Source organism: Cibotium barometz, chromosome 2, assembly GCF_041138505.1.
Source record: "Cibotium barometz isolate CiBa-2024 chromosome 2, ASM4113850v1, whole genome shotgun sequence".
NCBI classification, from domain to species: domain Eukaryota; kingdom Viridiplantae; phylum Streptophyta; class Polypodiopsida; order Cyatheales; family Cibotiaceae; genus Cibotium; species Cibotium barometz.
Genome location: NC_141047.1, coordinates 52,667,938 through 52,681,404, shown reverse-complemented (window position 1 = coordinate 52,681,404; position 13,467 = coordinate 52,667,938). Strand labels below are relative to the sequence as shown.

General features: G+C 39.7%; 1 pseudogene; it reads left to right on the top strand.

The window, feature by feature from the left end:
• The first annotated feature begins 678 nt into the window (after positions 1–678).
• Positions 679–2,342, top strand: LOC147641222 (UDP-glycosyltransferase 85A1-like; annotated as a pseudogene).
• The last annotated feature ends 11,125 nt before the right edge of the window (positions 2,343–13,467 follow it).

Genomic DNA, 13,467 nt, shown 5'->3' with positions numbered 1-13,467 from the left:
AGGAGCGCGGGTATGAGCCCGATCCCTTGTAGTGAATACGAGCTCAAGGTACAAACCTTCTATAAGGTTTTCATAGAGATGAGACTTAGGGAGAGAGTGTGTGCACAAGCGTAAGAATGTGCATTGTGTGCACCCAAAAATAAGTGTGAGCGAGCTCAAGGAACCAGCGCTCAAAGGTTGAGAGAGAGATATGTTTTCTTAAAAGTAACACATCAACCCTTTTGGAAGTGAAGGCTTGCTTAAAGAAGTGAAGCCTTTTGTTGGAAGTGAAGGCTTGAAGGGCCAGGGGCGAGTAGTCTAGTGGTAGAACGGTTAGGTCCCATCACGGGAGCCGGGTGGGTTATGAGCTGATGGAGTAATCTACTCTCCCACTAAATATATGATATCTTTGTAAGCCGATGGAGTAATCCACTTTCCCACTAAATATCTCATGTCGCAAAAGCCACAAGCCTTTTCCATTTGACCGAGTCGCGCTAGCAAGCAAGGGTCGCTTTGCGTGGGAGATGCGTTAGTGTGATGAAGGGCCTGACGACAGAAGTAGAGTGCAAACGATGAAGAAAGACGTTCGAAACGATTAAGAAATTATAGATTCCCTTCTCTCGTGATGGAGTAGTAGAGACCGGAGACTGCCCTCGCTTATAAAATCACAGTTCCTCTCCTCGATCTGCAGCAATAACTCATCACTGTCTACTTTACCTTAGCCAGCCAGTTCCCTATCATTGTATTCCAGAATGGCCGCCGCCGCCGCCGCCGCTCACTCAACTAAGCCGCACGCAGTAGCCATCCCCTTGCCCGCCCAAGGCCATATCAACCCGCTCATGCGCTTTTGCAAGACGCTGGCCTCCCATGGTTTCCTCATCACCTTCGTGAACATCGACCCCATCCACCAGCGCATCGTCCAGCTGGAGGAGGAGCCGCACCCGCCTGCCAAGCACGTAGATGAAAAGCAAGCGCCGCCGCCCAGCAATATACGCCGAGCTAGCATACCTGTCGAGGGGGTGGACCTGGCCAATGATTTCCGGATGAGTATGGCGGACTTCCTCGAGGCGATGCAGGGGTTGAGTGGTCCCATCGCGCAGCTGGTGGAGCACATCAACAAGGAAGGCCCCCCTGTCACGTGTGTTATCTCCGACATCTTCATGTCCGGTCCGGCACAGAGGGTGGTTGACAAGTTCAACCTCCCGAGGATCGTTATGTTCCCGTCCAGCCAAAGCCTGAACCTCCTCCTGCTCCACATCCACAACGGCCTCATCCCCTTGGAAGACGGTAAGCTAAAATTTCCTTTCGTTGCTCCAGTCACAATTAGTTACATCGTCATTGTCTCTGATCACGACATTTGCCGGCTCTATATATTTGGCAGCAATGCACGCCAGCATCCATCGAGAGAGGCCAGCAGATCTCTTCCGCAAGGACCTTCCAGGCCTTCCCGCGCTCCGCAACGCTGACATGCCATCAATGAAGCATGTAGTGGACGACACGGAGCAATCCTACCCTGCCATTCTTCGAGCGTGCCGGATAGCCTACGAGAGCGCCCACACCATCGTCGTCAACTCCTTTGAGGAGCTCGAGGCCCCGGCCTTCCAAGCCCTGCCCCACCACCTGCGACGGCCCTGCGCCATCTACGGAGTGGGCCCGCTCATCGAGGAATTGGAGGGGGAAAGCAGCACCAGCCTGTGGAAGGAAGAGGACCAGTGCTTGCAGTGGCTCGATGAACAGCCGCCACAGTCCGTGCTCTACATCTCCTTCGGCAGCATCACGCTCCTCTCCAAGCAGCAATTTGAGGAGCTGCTTGCCGGCCTGGAAGCCAGTGGGCAGCGCTTCATTTGGGCCTTTCGCCCAGACCTCGTGGCGGACGCCTCCAGCATCCCACAAGAGTTCCGAGAAAATACCAAGGACCGCGGCTACATAGTGTCATGGGCGCCCCAACTCCGCGTGCTCTCCCATCCCTCCGTGGGCGGCTTCCTTACCCACTGTGGATGGAACTCCACCACCGAGGCCATCTCCGCAGGGGTCCCCATGCTCTGCTGGCCCTACTTCGCGGACCAGTGGCTCGACGCCAAGTTTGTGGTGGAGGAATGGAAGGTGGGGCTCAGGTTCCAAGCCGAAGATGGCCTTGTGCGACGAAGCGAAGCGAGGTGGAGAAGATGGTGAGGGCTGCAATGGAAGGCGAGGAGGGTAAGACGCTGCGGAAGAATGCTAGCAAGCTCAGAGAGGCCGCACACCGCAGCTTGCAGCCCGGAGGATCATCACACAGCAACATCCAGGCCGTCGTTAAGGCTTTCTCCTAGGTAGGCATGAATACATAAGATAATCTTGTCAGATAAGACAAACATCCATTCTTTGAAACTCGACGTAGTAGGAAAGATGATTGGTTTCTTTTGAGGGGATGCTCTCGATAGGCCTGTCTTCGAGAGACAAACATCCATACTCGAAGTACTGAGGCTCGACGTAGGAAAGATGATTGGTTTCTTTTGAAGGGATGTTCTCAATAGGCGAAAATGTTCTCTGCAATAATAGGCCTGCCTTCGATTGTTTTATAGCAATGAACGATGAAACATCAAATATAAAAGTACTAGTACATTTTATAAAACGAGAGTGTGTGTCGTAAATTTGAACCTACAAAAAAGACAAGGAGGCATACAAGGATGAAACATCAAGTAGGGGCGGATAACTAACGAAGGAGAAATGTTTTTTCGTAATTTATGTAAGAGGCGTAATAGGAAAACCTTAAAAGTGCTAAGGTATTATTAGATTTCTTCAACCTTATTTAATGAAAGTTTTTATAACCGTCATCTCATCTCATAACCACATCAATTCCTCTCTTGTTGCGTCCCCAATAATCTCTCTCTCTCCAATAATCTCTCTCTTGCTGTCCTCTATTGTCGTCAACCTCTTGCTACTTCTCGTGATGCGGTCTTCAAAGGTACCAGTTATATGTACAATTTCCATTCAAGAGTTATATGTACAATTTCCATTCAAGTCCCCTCACTGCCCGCCTTGGCCTCGATGTCGCCCATGTCTATCTTCTACCCTGTTAGAAGACAATGACACGTAGCTACCCACACAAGGAAGGCTAAGGCTCGTGCGCATCCCCCCACGTCTCAGAGTTGATGTTCTCTTGCCACAAGCTTTTGGGGAGGGAAGTGCATCCTCTTGGTTGGGCATGTGCAACAATGTTCTCATCCTTTTGTGCCTCCTCAAAGATGATATATGGTCTCTCTTCTCAAATTTTAGGAATCTGAATCCATCGGATTTTTCCGTATTGAAAACAAAAAAATATCGATGGAGGTAAATCCCTAATTAGTGCAGTCATTTGGGAGCTCTGAATTTTCAGAGAGATAGAAGAGCCATTAGTTAGCCAATAAGATATATGTTGGAAATTATAATGAAATGAGAGAGAGAGAGAGAGAGAGAGAGAGAGAGAGAGAGAGCGTGAGTATATGTTGGAAAAGACAAGAGGCATACCTACAAATGGATATGCAATTATAAACAGTAGCCTATAAAAGATATTCCAAAATTCATTCTCTTTTCAAAATATAAGATATTCTAAAATTCATCAACTATAGCCTATTGCCTATAAAAGATATTCCAAAATTCATCTACTTATATATATATATATATATATATTATTGTGCAAAGTTCAAAATAAGGGTATGGCGTCTCCTTTATAAACATAACCCAAAAAGTGGATTGGCCCATATCCACTTAATTTCTTTTAATCTCCAGGAGTTTCTTGGAATCTTTGAGACCAAAACTTATCATGATTGTTCTGAATTGCAAAGTCGCATTGATTACAAGTAGACATGCGTCCATAACCACATAACAAAGGAATTTTAGAGTTCTAAAATTTTCTTGCATGGCTATGCATGCGGTTGCATCTGTGCATATAGCTGCGAGAGCATAATTGCATGCATAACCATAGATGTAACCGCGTTTATAGCCATGCTGTAGCCAGCACAAATTTGTGGAGGGGACACATGGGAGAGAGAGAAACAGATCAGATCTCTGCCTCTTTCTCTTTTGTTCCGTAGTGTACGCAAAAAATTGGGCTCTTTCTCACTCACACAATCATTTCTCACCCTCTCATCACACTATCATCGATCATGTGCAAGATCTGATGCATATGTATATATTCATTGTGTAGTCAAACGTTCTATACTTAGATCTCATCCATGATTCCTCTCCATGGGAGTGGCTTATCCATTCGTCTTAATTTCATGTATTTAATTTTTTTTTTTTTTTGTTGAAGTACATGTAAATATACATGTTTCGTTGTAAGAGTTTGTTAATACAAATGATGGAATAACTTACACAATAAAATTTCAAGGTGTTAATCACTATTCATTTGGTGTGTACTTTGTTCTTCCTGTTGTGACATTCTTTTTACTTCTCTTCACAATGAGCTTCAGAATCTCCTTTCCATCTTCTAAGAAGAATTTATGTTTCACCAATGGTTGAGTTCTCGTGAGCGCAAAGTTCTTACAAGAATAAGTAGCCCACATGTCATTCTCTGGATTGCAAGCAATAGTAAATATTGGGACCCAAAAGTTCCATGTCCCACTAGAGCTTACCTCTAATGATCAGGGGGATAATTTTTATATACTTGAAGTCTCTCTTTCAAGCAATTACCTCGCAATAGTTGATGCTTCGTTAATCTCAAGCCCACAACCAATAGCCATTCTAAAAGACTTCCAACTCAATCAAACATGATAGATTTTTATAACCCCCTACAAGATTAGAACAAAACTCAGCCTCATCCACATTTGCAAGAGGAGAGGGTAAGAGCATTTTGGATACCTTTGGAGCACGAAGAACGGAAACACATTAACAAAGATTTTGTTAAATGTTAAAGAGGTTATCAATGTCCAAGAGATTCGCAGGCAATATAATGGTGATATTGCATTTGAGTTCCCACCAACCATGGGATCACGTGCAGGGATGGATTCCATGGAGAATAAGTATGATCCCCACTAGTGGTCAAAGCCACTAATTTTTAATTATTGCCTTCCCCTTGGAGTGTGTCAAAAAATCCATTGCCTAAGTAATTTGAAGTGTGTAAATGAGCTTTGCCCATGACTAAAGAACCATCTAAGATCTCAAACACATCAAATTTTAGTGGTAGCATGCTAAAAGCATCGACCAGTGGAGAGGAGTGCAATAGTGCCTTTGGAAAGCTCCTTTGCCATTACTGCTCAATGCTTGCACGAGAATATAAGAGAGAAAAATAGATCAGATCTACTTCTCTCTCTCTCTCTCTTATTCTGTCCTCCCCCATTGGAGGGTGTACTACTAAGAAACCCTATTACCACGTGCATTCAAGGGTATTTAAAAAACCCCTTATCTGTGAATTTTTCATGAATAAAATGACCCCTTTTCCTTTATAAACTTACGGGTTTTTTCATAATCGATTAAAGAAACCTCTTCTGTAAACATATTTGTATAAATTTTCTTTAAAATTTTGAATTAAAAATCCCTTCTAATAAACTCACATGCTAAACTAATTTCATATATTTAGGTGCATCCCACGAACCTCCCCCTCGGCACCTCCTCGCCCTCCCCATTAAAAAAAAACTAAAACTAAAATGAAAGATCCATGCCCCGTGTCCGCACAACGAATTCTAGGATGCTAGCAGCGAAAGTAGTACTTCTTGCGTAGGGCAGAGCCTCTCACTCGGGGTCTCGCCCATGGATATCCGGACAAGAGACTAATCCCTCAGTTCTTCCAAACTTGAACCCAAAAAAACTTCCCTCGCCTAGAAAGCACGGGCAATTCCTCTGGGATAATTTTATTCTAACGTAGTCAAAAGCCTTAACTAACCAAACTGATCCGACCAAACCCGTAAGTTTCATGGTTAGATCAAGGAAGAGACTTGCACTTGGATCATAGAGTCCGACACTTTTTTCCTCATAAAGAGGCACAACCGTTGATTCTTTTCCATAGAACAAGGGTTATCTAGGATTTACTTCAACTATCGTAACTTAACAGAATTGAGTCTCATTTTAAGTCGAGCCTAACCCCATTGAATCCCATGGGTTAGCCAACTGCCCAACCACTATAGTAATAGGATCCATTTAGGAGTTTAGTTATGTTTTGCCCCGGGTACCAGGGAAAAGAGTTCCCAGGCCCCCTAGTCGGCGCTTCAAGCAAACTTCAAGATAGTCACACCACTTATACACCCAATATGAAATTGCCTGTTTCACAGGTTCAGTTGTCTTTAAAATAATCTTTTAATGAGACCATAGTATCACTAATCATAATCCTCCAAAATATTTAGCTTGAATTCTAATTTCCAATCATTCCTTCATTGGTGTACCTATGGCATCATTGGCAACCAGAACGCTCACCACACCTGTTCGCTCAGGGGCCTTTTCAATAGTTCCTAGTGCATAGTACTTAGAAATATAATCACATAAGAAAAATCCAGATGGACTCTCTGTTGAAGATCAGCAAGATCAACCAACAGATCCATATAAAAGAGCCATGGACTCATCTGTTGAGGACCAGCAAGGCCAATCAACCAGATCCATGCCTGAGTTCAGAAAACAATTCCAACTCATTTTTTCATTTTCTTCCTCGACGCACGTGTGGGTATCTTTGGCAACCCAGAGCCCGAGCACCGTATGGTCAGCACCCTATAGGCTCCTTTCGCAGGTCACCTAGCGCTTCACTCATAGACCGCTTCCTTGGTCCCTCATCCACCGTACCGGAAGCTCACCATTTAAATTGAACCGAGGCTGGTTAAGACCTCGGAGGATGACCTTGCTATGCAAGACGTCCTCCATTGACTCTCCGTCAGCTGCTGCTGCTGTTGCAACTTTATCACTTAGGTCTCCAAGACCTCATTCACAAGATGGTCAAAATGCTTCCCCAGCATTCTTGACATAAAACAATCATTTAAAAACAGGTCATAAATACAGTTTCTAAGACGAACTCTCATCTTTCCACATTGTTCTACATCATTTCTCGTTAAACCACATTCTTCTACATCAATTCACATGGCTTATAATTTCCATCCAATCACATCATATTACATCTCATCACATCTCTCCACATCTATTCTCATCACATTACATCACAACATATCCACATCACATCTCATCCATTCATATCACATCACATCCATCTACATTTATTCAAATCCACATCACATCCACATATCATCACATCACATTCACATCTATTTACATCACTTCACATCCATTCACATCTACCCAAAGTTCACATCACATCATATCACATCTCATCTATCCATATTATATCTCAACCATTCATATATAACCAGATCCACATCACATCACATCCATTCACATCACATTCATATTTCACTTCATCTCACCACATCCACTCACATCTCATCACATCCATTCACATGCATCACACCCATTCACATCCCACATTCATCTACATCTCGTCACATCCATCCTTATCTTATCACATCTCGTTCACATCACATCACATTCATTCCATCCACATCTATTCATATCACACCACATCCATTCACAGCTCATCACATTCATCCGCATCCATTCATTCATTCACATGCACATCTATCACATCACATCTCATTCTCATCCATTTACATCGCATCACATCCTTTCACATACCATCACATCTCATTCACATCCTTTCACATACCACCACATCTCATTCACATCCATTTACATCGCACCACATCCTTTTACATACCATCACATCTTGAGCATCACATTCACATCCACATCCATTCACATCACATCACATCTCGTCCATATCTCATCACATTCACATCCACGTCCATTTACATCACATCACATCTCATCCACATCTCATCACATTTACATCTTATCACATCACATTCACATCTTATCACATCCACTTTTAGTACCGTTTTCTACTTACGATACTGATAGGACCTTTCTAAGTTTTTGCCAATTGCTTGGCCTAGTTAAAGGTACTTTTTCTCGATCCCATTGAATCTACGTATCAGAGTGTTGTTGAAGGTTTAAAAAGGAAAAATAAACCTTATCAGAATTGAATAGTAAAAACTCAGAAAGAGCATTTAAGTATTGTATTTTCATTCCTTAAGCTTCATTAATGAGAATTAATTCTAAACTTCATTACTGAGAATTAATTCTAAACTTCACTAATGAGAATTAAGTATTGTATTTTCATTCCTTAAGCTTCATTAATGAGAATTAATTCTAAACTTCCATTTACTCATTGGATTCTCGATCCTGCCAGGGATTCCAGATTCTCTTTTCTAAATAAGAAATATCCAAGTTTTCTCAATGGATATTTTCATATTTCTCAAATTTCTCAAGTAAAATATATCCAATATTCTTCTTTTTGAGTAAAAGATTCATGGGATTTATAAAAATCAATTCTACCCATATTTCCCAATAAAAATATTATTACTCAAAATTCCACTTTTGATAAATACCCATAATTTGAATTATGCCAAAAATTCCTCTTTTACCATTTAATTACTTGGATCTCAAATATCATGGAAATTTCTCTTTTTGCATAAAAATAAATTTACCAAAAATTCATCTTTTACCATTTAATTACTTGGATCTCAAATATCATGGGAATTCCTCTTTGTATAAAAATATTTTTACCAAAATTTACTCTTTTCTCATAATCAATTAATTATGCATAATTACAAAAAAAATATTTCTCATGAATATGATGAAAATCATTCTTTTTGCATAGGATGTCAAATCCTAGAATATGGTAGGAAGTCCTCTTTTAGCATTATGCATAAAAATAAGATATGTATTATTTTCTAAAAATTTTACAATAGCTTTGCTGCTATTACTGATAATTCTTAAATTTTCTTAAAAGAGTAAAAGCTTGTAATGAAAATATGATAGTAGTTCCTCTTTTATGCTTAAAATTACACTATGAATTTAATTATGATTATTCCACTAGATTAAGCTAATTTCATTATTTCTCTTTTCCCAAATTGATAGGATAATCTATTTCTCATTTAGAATCACTCAAAGTAGTTTTTAACTACTTATAAATAATCTAAAAGAAATAACCATTATTTTGTTACATAAAATCATAAAAATACCATTTTCTTCATCTTTAGCTTATCAAGCCTAGAGTTTAGCTTTGAATTAAGAGACTATCATTGAGAAGCATCCTTTTTCAAGGGATTTAGTCATAAAGATGGCTATTCTTTTAGAGAGAGAGATTTACTTAAAGAAAGCATTACAAATAAGCATAAAGATTAACTTTCTCTTAATTAAGTATTAAGATTTTAAGGGAAAGCTTGATTTTAATTAAAACAATTATATAGAAAGCTTATCAAGCTTGAGAGGGGTTGAGAAGAAGAAAGTCATTAAGAGAAATTGAAAAAAATCATAAAAATTGATTTTATCTCCAAGTTTGGCTTGATTCTCTAATTGCAGTGAAGCCCCTAACCAATCAGTTGGTCCACCAAGAGGATAAGGGCAACTCCAAGAGTTGTTGTAGAGAGAGAGAGCTCCAAGCTCCCAAGAGAGAGGAAAATTTAAGGGATAATAGAAAATATAATTATTTTAATACTGGCATAGTATAGCTCTAATATTATTTTAATATAATACTGGCATAGTGTAGCTCTAATATTTTATTATAAATAACTGAGGATCTATTTATAGGTGAGGGAGGTCACTAACCAAGTCCAACTGGGTTCTAGAATTTTCTAGGTTCAGTTTGACTCAATTTGGATAAGATTTAGACCAGTTTGGCTCCCTTTTTGATTTGTTTTGATCCAGGAGAGAGGAGAGATAAAAATATCATAAATTTTTTGAATTAAAAACCCTTCCACACATGTGAAAGAGGAGCATACCTCAAGATTTCCCCTCTTCTTACCAAGGTGTCAAAAATGCATCATTATTATAAAATATCACATTTTTTTAGTAATATCTCATAATTTTTAATAATAAACCTTGTACTCAGTCAACTCTTCATCTTATGTGAGCATCTACTCATTTTTGGGTATTTTCTTTTATTCTTTGGATTTATCTCATCCCAACACTTGGATTAATCCAATTGGACCATAATCCAAAAATTTCTAAAAATGTAGATGCTTATACACTAAGGTCCCTTATACCATTTTTAATTAATTCTTAATGCACATTGGAAAGTTCATTTTGAACTTTTGTTTCAAGGGAATCCAATTTAGAAACTAGGAGGATTTTTATATCCAAAGATATCTCAATTTTGTATTATCTCTCTCTAGATATTTTCTCTCTCTAGGTCAAAACAGGGTACAACAAGATCTTTCTTCTATTTCAGAGAGGGGAATAATTACAAGAACATAAGGGGAGGTTCTTACACCTTTACACCTCAAAATTTGGAGGGAGAAATCTTACGTAAAACATGAAGAATACACATTTACATTAAAAGAACACATATATAATATTTTATTAAAGATTTTTATTCAAAAATATAAACATATATTGAGAGTGATTGACACATTAAGTTAAATAAAATGTTGATACTATTGATGTGATAAGGGTCTGATTAATACAAGGATTAGAGAGGGTAGGGGTGTGTCAGGGTGTTGGAGGAGCAGAGGGGAGAAGAGTCAGCACATAGTGGATGTGAGAGGGGTTTGGAGAGTGGTGGGGTGAAGGCTAAGAGAGACAGGGCTCTGTGGAAGTGAAGAAGTGTCCAACACATAGGTCAACATAAAGCACTACAAGGGAATAGAGGCCTACTAGCGAAAAATACTAGCATTTCATTGGTGTTTTTTGCTAAATGATGATCTCGCTAGTGCTAAATACCAGTGATGAAATAATCATTGGTATTCAGTGATATTTTTCTTGGTAAAATTGCTAGATGTTACTAAAAAATCATTCGTATTTAGCGATATTGTTTCGCTAGTAAAGATGCTGGTACCAACAATTTGGGTTCATACCTTCATTTTGTCTTTTATATATAGTCTAAGCATGGTCAATACATCAAGGAATGCCCAAGATTGCAAAATTACAAGATTGGCACACACATCCTCTTCCTTCGACCTCTCTCTCTCTCTCTCCCCTCTCTCTAACCAACACACACCAACACACAAAAACACACAACCAACTTCATTTTGTATAAATAGCTTGCAAAATCCAAAAATAAGGAGGCCAATATAATTTTTGAATAATCCCAAATGTATCTAATATGTTTCATCAATCCAGTCTTGTAGCAAATCTACTTGAGTATCAGGTTCAATGTCTAGCTCAAGTAAGAGATCAATGGAAAGTCGATCCAAGCCATCATCTCAATCTCACGGTCTATATCTACATCATCACCATTGTCGAGCCCTATTTAATCTTTGTTTGTTTGTTTGATGTATACCTTCCTCCATGTTGTCTTGGTCTTCAACTTGCTCGCTTTGATCTACACCCTCCATATTGTTATGGGTTTCATGATCATCATCATCCACTACATTGTCATCCACTTCCTCCTTGAATTCTTCATGTTGAAATATGTGGGTGGATTGCGGGGTGATTTGAATCACATACCACCATATTGGATCAATACGATTGGGTTAAAAAATAACCTAGAAAATCATAAAAAATGAGTAAGTAGCCCATTTTAATATACCATAAGTAAGTTGCTTTATTTAAATATTGGTACATACTTCCTCACAATGTTCAAGGAGCACAAAAGTATCTTTCTCATCTCTCCAAATCTTTGTGGAGTCAATTGCAAAGAAACCATTTGGATGCTTCTTCATAATTGCATGAGCACCACTACATATCACTTTGAACCACTTCACATCAAAGATGTAGATAGTAAAATATATAAACCCGACCTCTTTGATGTCTTAAATGGTCCACAATAATCTAATTACTTAGGTATGATGTTTGTGTCATGTCTGTTTTCTCTATTAGAGTGCAATGTTTTGAGAGAGGGGAAGTATGTTATATGCACATTATGTGTGCATATACTAGGAGGCTAACCCACATTAGGCTTGTGAGCATGGGAGCATGGGAACAAGCTCTAGTGGAGCATGGGTTAGGACTAACCTTAAGGGTTAAGGTTAGGGTCAGGCATCCAAGAGTCACACATGGGAGATGGAGAGTCAAGAGTCACTTGAGGGCCCTCCTATATAATAGGGAGATGGGGCACACTCAAGGGGGGCTTAGGCTATGGTCTCTTGATGTTATCTTGAGGGGCTAGGTTATGTTATGTTCTCTTGTGTAGAGGATCATAACTACTCACCTACCATTTTACACTATAGCTACATGCTGATGGATTGGAGTTATTCCTCTTGATGGTATGGGACATCAAGGTAAAGATATGATGTACTTCATTATAATTCATGTGTGCATCCCTTGGGCTCGGGGGTGGTCGGGTGGATGAGTTTATACCTAATTTATGCATGTTTATGCATAACAATTTAGAGAGATCTTAGGGTTTTAACAAAAAGAGAGAAGGATCCGGAGGAACATAGACTTTATCATCAGAATGAGATGGTGATTCTCAGTTTCTCATTTGACTTATTGAAGCAACATTCAAAGTCCCCAAGTCTTCTTTGAATTCTCTATGTTTGCTGGCTTCTCCAAAACTCTCCTTGCCTTTTCTCCAGTCATGAAGACCTTTTGAGCAAGCTTTGGTATGACATACCAGAGGCTTGCTTATTCACTTCAATTTTTATGTTTTCGCTATGATAGCCAAGAGAATTCAAAAGATGCTCTAATTTACCAAGGGCATTGTGAATGCATAATCGATATGGCACTTAAGGAATCGAGATCGAAGATTCTCATGAATGCATGAATTGTGCAAAAGTGAATATTCTTTAGTGGAAAATTAATGATGGGGCTCCAATTTGAATTTATGTTTGGTTCTCCTAGTATATTAGGACACATGACACCTTCCACCCATCTTGCATTTGATTGTTCCTCATCTTCATCATCAATTGACTCGGTTGGATCTACTGCATCTTCCTATTGCTTCTTCCCTTTCTTGGGACCTTTGGAGGCATCCTTCCCAAGAGGACCAACCTTTTGCATATCTTTTCCATTTGTCTTTTTCTGCCTAGGAATATCAATCTGAGCATTGCAGTATGGACAAGGTCATCTTGATGTCGCGCCTTGAGCACAACCCATCATGCATTTAATTGTCTTCAAATCTCCCCCAAGATGCCAATCCACCTTGAACTTTCCTATGTTTTCTACATATAAAATTTGACCATCAATTTACTTTTTGATTACATATATTATCCAGGGAGTCCTTTCAAACATCCATGTCAATACCTCATGTGTCTCCTTCGGTATCTCCAATGCACCAAGCCACCAGTCCTCTTTCTCAGATTGCACACTAAAACTTGGTTTGGTAGTCTTTTCCCATGCACATATCATGGCCTCATTCATGAGTGTAATGCTCATATGTTCCAGCTTCCGACCTTTCACAATTTGGCATGCATCTAGCTTGAGCACAAATGAAAGTGTGCTCCCCAAAACTACAAATAAATGATAATTTGCAATATTCAAAACAAAATAACC